A 12,972-nucleotide genomic window follows, 5' to 3' on the forward strand; every position below is an offset into this window, starting at 1 on the left:
GCAACTCATCCATTCGAGTTTTATCAATTCACTCACATCTTCAGGCTCCACATCCAATTCCAATTCTCTTTTTATTTCCAATACATCTACAGTAACTTCTTCCAATCAAGTCTTTAACCATCAGTGTCAGCCAGAGGTTTGTAACCAACATCTTCCACACTCTTGTTGACATTGATATTTTGACCTCCTCCCGCGAATCATGAATGTTCCTAATGGAATCTAGAATGGTGAATCATTTCCAGAAGGCTTTCCATTTACTTTGTCCAGCTCCATCAGAGGAGGTTTTCCATTTAGTTTGTCCAGCTCCCTATGGCAGCTGTAGCCTTATTAAATATATTTCTTAAATAAGACTTGGAAGTCAGTCAAAACTACTGCTTGATCTATGGACTACAGAATGGATGTTGTGTTAGCAGGCATGGAAACAACATTCATCTTCTTGTACATTTCCATCAGGGCTCCTGGGTGACCATTGCATTGTCAATGAGCAATAATATTTTGAGAGGAATCTTCCTTTTTTTTTCTTCCTGAGCAGTGGGTCTCAACAGTGGGCTTAAAATACTCGGCAAACCATGTTTTAAGCAGATGTGCTGTCATCCAGGCTTTGTTGCTCCATTTATAGAATATGGGTAGAGCTGATTTAGCATAGTGCTTCAGGGCCCTAGCATACTTGGAATGATAAATGAGCATTGGCTTCAACTGAAAATCTTTAGGTGAATTAGCCCCTAACATGAGAGTCAGCCTGTCCTTTGAAGGTTTGAAGGCAGAGATTGACTTCCCCTCCCTAGCTATGAAAATCCTATGTAGCATCTTCTTCCAACAGAAGACAGTCTAATTCAGACTGAAAATCTGTTGTTCAGTGTAGCCACCCTCATCATCTTTTTTTTTCACTGCACCATCTGTTTAATTGTTTATTTTTGGATATCTTGGGGGAAGAAATTTCTTTCTTTATTTTATTTTATTTTATTATTATTATACTTTAAGTTTTAGGGTACATGTGCACAATGTGCAGGTTTGTTACATATGTATACATGTGCCATGTTGGTGTGCTGCACCCATTAACTGGTCATTTAGCATTAGGTATATCTCCTAATGCTGTCCCTCCCCCCTCCCCTCACCCCACAACAGTCCATGGTGTGTGATGTTCCCCTTCCTGTGTCCATGTGTTCTCATTGTTCAATTCCCACCTATAAGTGAGAACATGCGGTGTTTCGTTTTTTGTCCTTGTGATCGTTTGCTGAGAATGATGGTTTCCAGCTTCATCCATGTCCCTACAAAGGACATGAACTCATCATTTTTTATGGCTGCATAGTATTCCATGGTGTATATGTGCCACATTTTCTTAATCCAGTCTATCATTGTTGGACGTCTGCGTTGGTTCCAAGTCTTTGCTGTTGTGAATAGTGCCACAATAAACATACTTGTGCCTGTGTCTTTATAGCAGCATGATTTATAATCTTTTGGGTATATACCCAGTAATGGGATGGCTGCGTCAAATGGTATTTCTAGTTCTAGATCCCTGAGGAATCGCCACACTGACTTCCACAATGGTTGAACTAGTTTACCGTCCCACCAACAGTGTAAAAGCGTTCCTATTTCTCCACATCCTCTTCAGCACCTGTTGTTTCTTGTCTTTTTAATGATGGCCGTTCTAACTGGTGTGAGATGGTATCTCATTGTGGTTTTGATTTGCATTTCTCTGATGGCCAGTGATGACGAGCATTTTTGCATGTGTTTTTTGGCTGCATAAATGTCTTCTTTTGAGAAGTGTCTGTTCATATCCTTTGCCCACTTTTTGATGGGGTTGTTTGTTTTTTTTTCTTGTAAATTTGTTTGAGTTCATTGTAGATTCTGGATATTAGTCCTTTGTCAGATGAGTAGGTTGCAAAAATTTTCTCCCATTTTGTAGGTTGCCTGTTCACTCTGATGGTAGTTTCTTTTGCTGAGCAGAATCTCTTTAGTTTAATTAGATCCCATTTGTCAATTTTGGCTTTTATTGCCATTGCTTTTGGTGTTTCAGACATGAAGTCCTTGCCCATGCCTATGTCCTGAATGGTATTGTCTAGGTTTTCTTCTAGGGTTTTTATGGTTTTAGGTCTAACATGTAAGTCTTAAATCCATCTTCAATTAATTTTTGTATAAGGCATAAGGAAGGGATCCAGTTTCAGCTTTCTCCATATGGCTAGCCAGTTTTCCCAGCACCATTTATTAAATAGGGAATCCTTTCCCCATTGCTTGTCTTTGTCAGGTTTGTCAAAGATCAGATAGTTGTACATGAGTGAACACCCATTCACAATTGCTTCAAAGAGAATAAAATACCTAGGAATCCAACTTACAAGGGATGTGAAGGACCTCTTCAAGGAGAACTACAAACCGCTGCTCAATGAAATAAAACAAGATACAAACAAATGGAAGAACATTCCATGCTCATGGGTAGGAGGAATCAATATCATGAAAATGGCCATACTGCCCAAGGTAATTTATAGATTCAATGCCATCCCCATCAAGCTACCAATGACTTTCTTCACAGGATTGGAAAAAAACTACTTTAAAGTTCATATGGAACCAAAAAAGAGCCCACATTGCCAAGTCAATCCTAAGCCAAAAGAGGAAAGCTGGAGGCATCACGCTACCTGACTTCAAACTATACTACAAGGCTACAGTAACCAAAACAGCATGGTTCTGGTACCAAAATAGAGATTCTGGATAATGTGCTGCAGCCTCAACTTCTGCATTTGATGCTTCATCTTGCATTTTGAAAATATTTTCTTTTCAAGTTTTTAGAGGCAGCATCTTGCTCTTTTACCCAGGCCGGAGTAAGGTGGAATGATCACAGCTCACTGCAGCCTCGGACTCCTGGGCTCAAGTGATCCCCCACCCACCATAGCCTCCTGAGTAGCTGAGACTACAGGTGTGTGCCACCACCCTTGGCTCATTTTAATTTTATTTTTTTTTTTTGTAGAGGCAGGGTCTCACTACATTGCCCAGGCATTGTCTCAAACTCCCGGCCTCATGCAATCTTCCCAACTCGGCCTCCCAAACTGTTGGGATAACAGGCATGAACCACCCTGCCTGGGTGCATATTGCAGTTTTATGTTATGGAAAACAGTTTAATCTGCTAGCTTACTTCTGCAGTTTCGTTACCTCTTGCAGCCTTCATAGAACTGAAGAGAGTTAGGCCTTATTCTGGATTAGGCTTTGGCTCAAGGGAATGTTGTGGCTGGATTGACCTTCTATCCGGACCACTAAAACTCTTCACACTGCTATCAGACTGTTTCTCGCTTTTTTATCATTGGTGTGCTCACTGCAGTAGCACTTTTGATTTCCCTCAAGAACTTTTCCCCTTTGCATTCACAACTTGGGTGACTGGTGCAAGGGACATAGCTTTCAGCCTGTCTTGGCTTTTGACATGCCTTCTTCATGAAGCTTAATCATTTCTAGTTTTTGATTTCAAGTGAGAGACGTGTGAGTCTTCCTGTCACTTGAACACTTAGAGGCTATTTTGGGGTTGTTGCTTGGCCTGATTTGCATCTTGTTGTGTCTCAGGGAATAAGATATCCTGAGGAGAAGGAGAGAGATGGGGAACAGCTTGTCGGTGGAGTCATCAGAACACACACAACATTCGTTTAGTTCGCTGCTGTCTGATATGGGTGTGGTTCCTGGTGCCCCAACAGAATGACAATAGTAACATCAAAGATCACTGATCACAGATTACCATAACAGATATCACAGGAATGAAAAAGTTGGAAATAAGAGTTACCGAATTGTGACACAGGAACACAAAGTGAGCACATGCTTTTGGATAAATGGCACCAATAGATTTGCTTGACATAGGGTTTCCACAAACCTTCAGTTTCTAAGAAACACAATAGCTGCAAAGTGCAATGAAGAGAAGTGCAGTAAGATGAGGTATGCCTGAATGTAGAAGCCATAAATGGCACCTTTATTAATTTTCCCTGTTAGGAGAATTCTCCCCATTGGGTCTAAAATCTGAAAACGTTGAGGGAAAGGGCACACATCTGTAATCATGACAGATTCCATGCTCATGTCTAAGTACAAGTTCCCAGAGCAGCATCTTCTGGGCTACGGAGGAGAGGTCAAGATGTCTCACTTCTGGCATAAAGTGCATTCCACGTGTGTTGGCTCAGCACTCTAACAGAAAAACTCGTAGTCACCAAGTTGATACTAGAATGGAGTCTACAACAGACCTTTCCAGAATTCTGTAGGACAGGCTGTGTCTGACTGATGGGGAGTCTGAGAAAGTCATAGCAATTCACTAGACACAGCCCACTGCTGTTCTTGGCCAAGTGGATCAGAAGCAGTACAGCAGGTCTGCATACAGATAAGAAGAGGTGAGAGGAGCTCAGAACACCAACCCAAATCCACAACATTAGGAGGCCAGCTAGGATGGCAGTCAGTCTTCCTTATTTTGGGATATCATAGTAAGCACAATGGGCTGAGAGGGCAAATGCCAATGCATAGGAACATAGGGGAGATTACCAAAATTACACGTGTGTGTGTGTGTGTGTGTGTGTGTTTATTCTCTGGACACATTTTGAGAGTCTTGCCTATTCAAATAACTCCAACAGAGAATCTGGTCCTTACTTGGTGCCAACAGTTCCTTCAGCTTCTGTGTATCAAAAGGACTAAAGATCAGGCATAACTCCCTGTGAAGACATAGTTTTGAATAAAGCATAAGAAGGGGAGAGGTGTGAGCAAATTACTCGTCATTCCTGCTTGTGCCTTCAGGTCCCATTTGCACAAGATCCACTTGATGGAGTTGTCTGAAAATGTGTCGCTTTGCCCAGATTCGGGAATATACAGTTGTGGGTGGCAATTGGTGACATGACATCATGGTGAGATGTTCCCAACGATTCTGTGCTCACCTCCAAACTCAAGTTCCAAGACCAGTCTTTTCTGGACTATGGAGAAGTACAGATGTTTACTTTTGGGCGTCAATCCAAGTGAAGTTCATGAAAAGGAGAAGGGAGCATTGTCTCTCTCTAGAACACCACTGTACATTGGCAAGAATCTCCTCTTGTGGCTTGTCGTGATCTACATAACATGTCTTGATATGCTGCACAAACGCCCTCATGCACTGCCCCTTACTGCCTGCTATGGTTGCTTGCATCCCAGCCTGAATCCCCTGGAGAGATTTCTTCCCCTGTGGGCCTGAATACCTGTTTTAATATAGGATATTTAAGGTAAAGAGCAGCCCTCCAATGATTAGAAGAGACACAGCTGGAAATAGGCATTTTATCACTTGCCGATCCTACAGGGTACATGGCACAACTGGAGGGCACACATGTGTGGCAGGGAGCCCAGGCAGGGAGAGAGAAAGGGACCCGTGGGCCAACAACCTTATGTGCGTCCCCGGGGTTATCCAAACGGGTTTCCCGTGGGGAGTTTTAATTGGTGGGCTTAAAGCAGGCAGACACATGTTTCAGGAGGTCACACTATGACTGAGCAGTGGTCATTGTGGCCTATCTGTGCAGACTGTGCAGGGTATCAGGGTCAGTGGGGCTGGCCAAGTAGGCTGTATGTACATCTTCATATGTAGAGACCTGAAACATCTCATGATGCTTCTTAAAAAGAGGAGGTGGCTTACATGGAATACAACTGATTATAGGTTGATAATGAAGACACGTAACATGCATGTATGTATGTGTGTGTGTATATGCATGTATGTACATATTAACATATATATTATCTTACACACACACACAGAGAAATAAATTCTCCTGCTTCATTTATGTTTCCAGCATAAACTCTTAGGAGTGGAATTTCCTGTTCAAAGGTTTCTGATGAAGATTCAATCTATTGAGTTTTAAATCACTTTTCGTGTTTCTCATTTGACTAGCCTAGTTCATAGCCCATACCACTTCACAATTAATGTCTTTACAACCGTCCATACCCATGTCATGGTATTTCCCCTGTATTTGCTTTCACTGAGGTCTTGTGCAGCAAGGTCTTGTGTCTCTCTATACCACTACTTGTGTCCCTCTCCTAGTGGATGACCCATAAGACACTCCGGCCTCTCTGCTCCCCGACTCCACTCATCCTCACAGTCAAACCTCAGGCTTCCCCTCAAGTTTCATTTCTCATTCCCAACCCTCCCTTCTCTGCTTCATCTCCCTTGCAAACACCATCACCTGTCAAACTTTATTCACTTTGTCATTCTCTGCTGGCAAAACTAGAGTCTAGTAAGGCCCAGCTATCCAACTATTCTCCACCTGCACCCAAGTAACAGAAGTCTGCTGCATAAATTATAACACCAAATGCAGCTATATAGACCCATACCAAAATAGGGACACACATTTCACAGGGGCCACTCAATACTACCCAATAATCCTACTGTATTGCCCCCAGTAAGTATGATTTTCCACAATCTGAGGTTATCTATGCTTCTAAATGTAACACAGCTGTGTTAATTTCTTAGGGAGGCCAAAACACATTACCACAACTGGGTGGCTTAAGACAACAGAAATTTATTCTCTGGCAGTTCTGCAGGCTACCAGTCTGAAATCAAGGTGTCAGCGAGGTTGGTTCCTTCCGGCTAGCTCTGAGGGAGAGTCTATTACAAGTTTCTGGAGGTTGCCGGTAGACATTGGTGGCTTTTCTTGGGTTGTAGATGCATCCCTCCAATCACTTCCTCCTTCATCTGTTGGTGCTCTTATCTGTGTGTCTGTGTGTCCAATATCCCTCTTCTTATAATGCCACCACTCACTAGATTAGTGGTGTATGACTAATCCTAATGCTGTGGGACCTCATCTTAATTTGATTTTTTGTTTTTTATTTTATTTTTTTGCAAAGAACCTATTTCCAAATAAAGTCACATTCACAGGTATTGGGACTCAGAACTTGAGCATATCTCTTTAGCGGCGAAACTGAACCCACAACAACTGCTCTTGTACATTTTGATTACTCCAATATTCTATGATTGTCAATGAAAAATTAGGACACACAGATAAGCAGACATTTCCTCTTATTTCTCTGAGAAAATAAAGGCCATAGCCGGGCGCCATGGCTCACGCCTGTAATCCCAGCACTTTGGGAGGCTGAGACAGGTGGATCACCTGAGGTCAGGAGTTGGAGACCTGTCTGACCAACATGGTGAAACCCCGTCTCTACTAAAAATACAAAAATTTAGCTGGGCACGGTGTGTGCCTGTAATCCCAGCTACTCAGGAGGCTGAGGCAGGAGAACCGCTAGAACCCAGGAGGCAGAGGTTGCAGTGAGCCGAGATCATGCCATTGCACTCCAGCCTGGGGAACAGAGCAAGACTCCAATTCAAAAAATTATAATAATTTTTTTTTAAAAGAAAACATAGGCCATGAGACAGGAGCTCCTCTGCGAACCTCCTGGCACCCATCCTGGCTTTCTCTTCCTTCTCTCTTGTAACAGTGAAAGGACATATCAGCCCCTTCCCAGGGCTGACCCTCCACTGAGCACATGGAACCATTCTCTTGACACATTTTCTCTGAGGATGTTGCTTCTATTGCTATTGCCTCTCTTCGTCCTGTGTCAACAACCATTTTTTTAAATCTTTGCTTCTAATGGAATAACATACAAACATACACAAGAATCACCCATCTTCAAAACGTCACAGACAAGTAACTCCCATCTTTAAAAATGTACATAGATAAATAAGCTTCCTTGGCCTCATTTCCCCTTCAGTCCCATTCCTCTGCATCCTGTCCCCCACAGCAAATGTTAGGTCAAGCATCACCTCTGCTCACTTCCTGAGTTCCCATTCCCTCCTTATTCCTCTGGCATTAGGCTTGTACCCACATCATGCCCCTAATTTGCTCTTAAGATGGCAGGAAACCTCCAGGTCACCAAATCCAGTGGTCAATATGCTAGGCTCTCATCACTGAACCTCTTAGTGTTTGACGCAGTTGAGGCCTCCCCATTTCTTGAAATAAGTTCTTTGGTCTTCTGTGTCACCACCCTCTCCTAGAAAGGCTCCTTCTCGGCTTCTTTTGCGAGATCTTCCGCCCATCAGGATCCCACGAGAGTGCTCCAGGGCCCAGGCCCTGAATGGCTTCTCTATCGACACGACAGCCCCATGGCATCTAAATGCAGGTAACTCCCAATCCCATATATATACTCAGTCACACACATGGTTGCCCCATAGACATTTCAAGGGTAAGGTGTCCAAAATTTCACATGTCCTGAGCTTCCTTCAACCCCTGCACCTCCTTAAATCTTCTCCATCTCAGACAATGTCAGCTCAGTTCACACAGTGGGTTAACATCATATCCCTGCCATAACCCTTAGTTTTCTCCATTTTCTTAACACACTCCATGCCATCTATCAGCAAAAACTATCAATCCTTTGAAAACATACTTGTAGTTTCACCACCTCTAAAGAATGATTGAAAAAAAACATCACTGGGTTAAATTCGTTAGTTTCAATCATGGCACAGAAGAAAGCAGAAAGAACCAAAGAGAGAGCAGCCATTCAGACATATGAAAACATGCCCAAAACCCTTCCATGTGTCCCTGCTGGCACAAATAGAGCTAATAACGGATGCTGCAGCAAGAGATTGGTGCTAAGAAATCGCCTTAGAAACGGGTAAGAAATAGCCTTCTCTGGCAAACTTCACCAAGTGAGACTCAGCCTCCTCTGCAGGGGTCAAACTCTGTTGGCAGAGAAGCTACAGGTAGATTCCAGCACCAGGAAGACAGGTCCCTGCGTAGAGAATACTGCAGAACAAAGAAGGGGCTCTTCTATACCACCCTGATGGAAACATTGTGAATGATCTTTGTGGTAGGAGGTGCCTCCAGAAGCCGGGAACACATCAGATAAGAAATGGCTGCTGGACCTGAATGCAAGGGGGTGAATTCCACTGGGCCACAGAGCAGCTGTGCGCCCTCCCTTTCCTGTTTGTGTCCCTGACTTGGCTGTAGAATGGACACGATGCTACTGGGACTTCTTTCATAGGATTCTTTGTGAGCATTAAATGACGTGTGTGTCCCAAGGCCCTTAGCCCACTGCTTGGCATATACAAGGGCTGGACACAAAGTAGATTGACAGCAATTCTGAACAGGGATGCCATGCACCCCATTAAACCTTCTTATGTTTTAACTGTCTCCCATGAACGAAAGGCACACCTTCACAGGTATCCATGAAGCAATCATTCAGTACCAGATTCCAGCAAAGATATAGCCATGTGATTCACCTTCTTGGCTTCTAATGACCTGCATGTTTCACTCTCAAATCAGGGAGACTGACTCCGGCTGAAAATATTGAAAACCATCTGTCCGTGGTCACTGCCCTCAAAAACCTCTTATCACAAACACCTGCTTACTTTTCTTTCTGTCACTAACTGCTAGACGGAAATTCTTACTTATTCATATGCTCATCAGAGTATTTATTGTCTGTGTCTTCTCACTTTTATGTCAGCTTAATGGCTGCAGAGCTTTTGTTCGTGGTTGCTTTTTCCATCTGCTGGGCCTTCAGCATCTAGAACAGGGCTGGGCACATGGTAGGTTCTCAATAAATACCACAGCAATTAATTGAATCAGAAAAGGGTAACATCCCGAACCATTCCAGGCAACCTGAGAAAGGATCTGGTTTTAAGGCAATTCACACCAAATGTGACTACTTTGCTTTGCTTTGTGCATCTACCTAAAGAGTATTGGGCCTCATTCAGAATAATGTTGCAGCTGGCTGTAACTGTAAGAACTGTAGTTTTGAAGACACTAGATCCCGGCTCAACTCAACTTTTTCCTGGCTTTGCAACCTGTCCCCAGGAGTGTGACCACAGCAGAAACTTATAACGATTATAGGCCAATAAGTTGGGTTCTTTTGCATATCAGTGACTCAGCCTCCCTTGTGTACATGAGTTGCACCACGGAGTAAAATGTTACTCCTTCCATTACAAAAGCTACACTGGAAATAAGTGTAAATAAACACTGGAATAGTGTTTAGACAAACATTTCTATAAGAATAGAGTGACAAGGTTTAGATGACATGTATCAACACATGTATTATTCATTATGATTTAATGGGTGGGGACAATTCCCATCCATGGGAATTTTGGGATCCTCATGTGATGGGAGTGTTCCCAATCCATATCTTTGTTTTTGAAAACACAATGAGTGTATAGATTGCTTTTATTTGTTACAGAATATCAATGTTAGCTCTCGGTTGTCTTAGCTTGGTCTGCTATAACACGATACCACAGAAATTTATATTGCATAGTTCTGGAGGCTGGGAGGTCCAAGAATAAGGTGCTGACTGATTCGGTTCGGGGCAAGGGCCCTCTTTCTGGCTCGACGTTTGTCAACTTCTGGCTGTTTCCTCCTATGGAGGAGTGGGAGCACATTCTGGCTTCTTTTCCTCTTCTTCTAAGGATACAAATCCCATTATGGGGCTCTAGTCTCATGACCCCATCTAAGCCTAATAGCCTCCCAAATGCCCACTGCCATATATGATCACATTGGGGATTACGGCTTCAACAAAGGAATTTTTGGGGAACACAGATGTTCAGTCCCCCTAACCACTGTAAAGTATGTTTTTTATGCTGTCAAAATAGCTTGTACCTTTCCTTTTCTTTTTTATCTTTTTTTTTTTTTTCCTGAGAAGGAGTCTCCCTATGTCGCCCAGGCTGCAGTGCAGTGGCATGATCTTGGCTCACTGCAACCTCGGGCTCCTGGTTTCAAAGGATTCTACTGCCTCAGCCACCCCAAGGAGCTGGGACTACAGGCACGTGCCACCATGACCCCCTAAATTTTTTGGCATTTTTAGTAGAGACGAGGTTTCGCCATGTTGGCCAGGCTGGTCTCAAACTCTTGACCTCAGTTGATCCACCCAACTCGGTCTCCCAAAATGCTGGGATTACAGGTGTGAGCCATGCACCTGGCCACCTTTTGTTTTCTTTCAGTGGAACTTCAACAATAAGGTTATGCTTTTCACCCTTTGTATATACAGTAGGCCTTCAACTATGCAGAGGATTTGGGGAATGAAAGTTTCTAATTCACCTCTTTTAGGGTTAACTGGGGCAATGCTCTTAGGAAGTGAAACCACTGTAGGATGACGTTGCCCCAGCAGGGTGAACTCTCTTCCTCCCCCTTATGAGACCAACAAGAATACTAACTGATCTGAGTCCTTAGTTACGGATGTTTAGACTGATAGCCCTTAACCAACCCCAAGACTTCACTCTTCTGGCCAGGCCAGCAGCTCTGGAAAGAAACTCATGAAGCACTTAACCCAGGCTGTCCTAGGTGACTATTACAATGAAATGGTGACTAAAAGCCAGTTCTGTGAGGAGTTCCAAAGGCAACAGCGAACCTTTTTCTCTAACTCACCCATCCCTGTAGAGCAGGGTACCAAAGTTTAGGAAGGTAGGCATGGAGCCTGCCAAAAAATGGTTCCAAGGGGGCCTCCTGCAAGCCAGGGTCCATGAGAAGAGGGAGTTAGAGAACAGATGGAAGGCTGTCCACAGTAGGAGAGCATATACGGCAGGATTGTGCAAAGAAGTAAATACACAGAGGATAATGGAAGTTAGGGTTCTCCAAAGCTGAGAAGGAAACAATACACATGGAAAGGTGGACAGAGAGGAAAACATGGAATAAACTCTGTATTCCTGGGCTGGTACTGGAGGTTTACGTGCAACCTCAAGTTTACCAATAGAAATAAGAGCCTCAATTCAAAACACCGTATTCTCCAACACCAAGGGAACAGGGATCCTTGTAAATAGGGCTGATTAAGTGAATTTGAAATTTTGACAAAACAGAGAACTACACACTAAGCATAACATTCACAGAGCATATCCCTTTGGCAGAGGTACAGTTAAAGATTTATGCATCTCACAAGAGGAGTGAAATGACAAACCAGAACCTCTGAAAGCTACAAGTGGTTAGAGGATGAAACCATGATCAAAATAAGAGACTTCAAGGTGCCCCTTTGATTAACAGTATGCATTATCATGACAGCGAGGACACTAGGTTCAATCTACTGGGCCATGATTAGGCTCCGGGTGCCTAAATAGAACTTTATGTTTTAGAATCATTGCAGGCATCAGGCCAGAATTGGTAGAAGGGCCATCGTTTGCCAAACCCGGCTAAAGATCGTTATCTTATTTCATTTTCTTCATTGCATGTATCGCTAAATGAGCTGAGAGGCATCTGATATCAGCACATCTGCAACGCCTTCACAGCGTGCCAGTTGGAAGCTCCGTGGCAGAACACCGGAGCCCCAGAAACTCGTGGTGACAGGTCCCTGTATTTTCAATCCAATTCTTTTGTACGTGGGGAAAGCACGTTTCTGACAGAGTCTACTATTTCCTAGTCCCTGAGTCCTTCTGTCCTTGTGCCGTGAGGTCATCCATTTAGGGACACAGGTGTGATGAGCGTGAGATGATCAAGGACCATTCATTCTCAACTGTGGGAAAGAGCCTTGGCGTTAACACATCCCTGAGGCAAAATATTCAAAATGAACCGCCGCTTGGTCTGCCTTATGGAAGCAAAGTGGTTCTGGGCTTTGCTATTTGAAAGAAGATAGAGGAAATGTATCCAATCCCTGCCCCCCTGCCCAGCTGAACTGCTGCCTCCCAGGTGATCCTCAGTCCGGTGAGGAAGTTTGTGAAACAGCGGCTGTGACTGAATCCTCAGCTGATTGGGCTTATCATAATGCATTATAACTCCCAAAGGACATTCTTCCACATCAAACAAACTGCAGAATTAAATGGGGAGGTAGTGAAAGTCATGACCCTTGCATCTCTCAAGTCCAATGTGGACTGCTCTGAAATTCCACAGGGTGTGGGCTTGCTTTTGAATGACGACATTCACAGGGACCTGGTGCTGCCACAGCTCCCACTTGCCCCTTTCAATCATAGGAGCTACTGCTGCATGGGTCAGGAAGCCGAGGACAGTGGGGGTGCCGGGGGGGGGTGGGGTTGGGGCATTGAAAGAACACAATTCCATTAGGGCCTGGAATTTTGTCCTTATGGTTAAGGGTATAACTCTA

This window comes from Symphalangus syndactylus, chromosome X (assembly GCF_028878055.3).
Source record: "Symphalangus syndactylus isolate Jambi chromosome X, NHGRI_mSymSyn1-v2.1_pri, whole genome shotgun sequence".
Taxonomy (NCBI): Eukaryota; Metazoa; Chordata; class Mammalia; order Primates; family Hylobatidae; genus Symphalangus; species Symphalangus syndactylus.